This window comes from Physeter macrocephalus, chromosome 21 (assembly GCF_002837175.3).
Source record: "Physeter macrocephalus isolate SW-GA chromosome 21, ASM283717v5, whole genome shotgun sequence".
NCBI classification, from domain to species: domain Eukaryota; kingdom Metazoa; phylum Chordata; class Mammalia; order Artiodactyla; family Physeteridae; genus Physeter; species Physeter macrocephalus.
In genome coordinates, this window is record NC_041234.1 from 115,676,538 (window position 1) to 115,678,951 (window position 2,414).

Below are 2,414 nucleotides of genomic sequence, written 5' to 3' on the forward strand. Positions count from 1 at the left end.
GCCCAGTGTTGTAAAAATTTAGGGTAGATCTCATGCAATATAAAAATACAATTCAAGCTCATTTATTTTCACAATAAAGCATAACCTTGACCACTCAGACATATGATTTACCTAGTACAACTTTTAAAAATGTCCTTTCCTGGACTCCACCCCCCAAAGATTCTGGTTGCTTTGGTTGGGGATAAGACCCCAGTATTTGGATTTTATAGGCATGGGGGATTCTTATGCAAGTGGTCACTGGACCACACAGTATTTGTGAAATACTGTTTTAGATTAAGAATCATTTTCCAGTGCTTGGTTTGGCAGCACATATACTAAAAATTGGAACAATACAAAGAAAATTAGCATGGCCCCCTGTGCAAGGATGACACGCAAATTTGTGAAGCAGTCCATATTTTTAGAGACAGACTCACAGACATAGAGAACAGACTTGTGGTTGCCAAGGAGGAGTGGGGGTTGGGGGAGGGATGGACTGGGAGTTTGGGATTAGCAGATGCAAACTATTATATATAGAATGGATAAACAACAAGGTCCTACTGTAGAGCACAGGGAACTGTATTCAATATCCTGTGATAAACCATAATGGAAAAGAATATGAAAAAGAATGTATATATATGTATAACTGAATCACTATGCTGTATGGCAGAAATTAACACGACACTGTACATCAACTATACTTCAACAAAATAAATTTTAAAAAATAACCATTTTCCAGACATCTAGACAGATTAACTTTCTGATGGCTTTTTCTGAACTTAAAATAGACCTCTGTCACATATGGGGAAGGAAAGATAATTTTTCCTCTACCCTTCTAGGTTCTTGGCTGAGACCTCCCTATAATAAAGAGACAGATTAACAGGATAAAGACAAACGGAATTTTTTTTTTTTTTTTTTTGCAGTACGCGGGCCTCTCACTGTTGTGGCCTCTCCAGTGCTCCGGACACGCAGGCTCAGCGGCCGTGGCCCACGGGCCTAGCTGCTCCACGGCATGTGGGATCTTCCCGGACTGGGGCACAAACCCGTGTCCCCTGCATCGGCAGGTGGACTCTCAACCACTGCGCCACCAGGGAAGCCCGACGAACAGAATTTTAATAACATGTATCCCTCCTGTATACATGGGAGAGACCCAGAAAAACTGAGTAACTCCCCGAAATGCCCCAAGTCACCACCTTAAATACCATCTCAAGCTAAAGACAAAAGAAGATGTTGAGGGTGGTAGGAGGGGGGCCCAGTTATAGGAGGTGACCAGGAAGAGCACAGTAAACAAGAGTAAGGTTGTTACACAGATTTAACTCCTTGCCTTCTGCACTGATAAGAGTTCCTAGAGATTTAAAGTCCTCTTTCTCTTCCTGTTATAGAGAGAGAGAGAGAGACACTCTCACAAATGGAGATTACCTTATAAATGCAAATATCTCTTACAAAAGGATAACTTCTACTCAGTTTTCAGAGCTTTTCTTATGTCTGCTGTTTCTTAAAAATAATCAGCCTAAAATAATCCTTATGCCAATGAGGCATATTTTGGGGTGACATTCTGTTCCCCTTCACATAAATCTCTGTTCTCTCTTTCACATATGTAAAAATACTGTAAGGGAGTACCTATCAACCTTGACTATATAATGGAATCACATGGGAATATTTAAAATATACCAATAATTAGACCCCCGCAACTCAAATTTTTGATTTAATTGATCTGGGGTGTATCCTGAGTATTAGAAGTTTTAAAAATCTCCTCATATGATTTTTACATGAAACCAAGGTTAAGAATTTTTGATATATTTGAAGTGTTTCTCAGATGTTAATATATATAAAAGACCCTGTTAAACAGACTCTAGTTTTGATATGACAATGTAATCTATCTAGAAACTAACCTTCCCACTGATAACAAATATTAACTCCAAAATACCAAAGAAATCCACAGGACAATAAAGAATACACTATCAGAAAATTGTCAAGAGGATTAAAGCAGATTATGGAAGGGAAGTGAAACTTGAAGAAACAACAAACAGGTGTGAGTTTTCTTCTTCAGTTGTTTTTTTTTTTCAGCTTTGCCCTGAGAATTGGCCACAGTACCAGGGTAGCATTAGCACAAGCAATTAAAACTCTGACAGAAACCCTATTATTTTTCTAGCTGGAGGAGCCTGCGTTACCATGCCCAACCTCTAGCAAGTAAGAGGGAGACTCGCAATTCTATGTATAAACATGCTGTTGACTGAAAAAAATGCACAACTTAAGAGTTGAGAATTATGTTTTATTTGGCGGTCTTTCTGCGGACTTGAGCCTGGGAGGCAGCTTCTCAGATAGCTCTGAGGGACTATAACTATGTTCAGTTAGGTCAACAAAAAAAAGAATACTCCAAATGAATGCAAATAGGAAACAAGAGCAATTAAAGAAAATGTATAAAAAGGAACCAAGTA

At 38.8% G+C, this 2,414-nt stretch overlaps 1 non-coding gene across 1 annotated transcript; it reads left to right on the top strand.

Moving 5' to 3' along the window:
• Positions 1 to 290: 290 nt before the first annotated feature.
• Positions 291 to 399, top strand: LOC112062498 (U6 spliceosomal RNA). The gene has a single exon (XR_002890761.1). It is a non-coding gene; the product is annotated as a U6 spliceosomal RNA (small nuclear RNA).
• Positions 400 to 2,414: the final 2,015 nt, after the last annotated feature.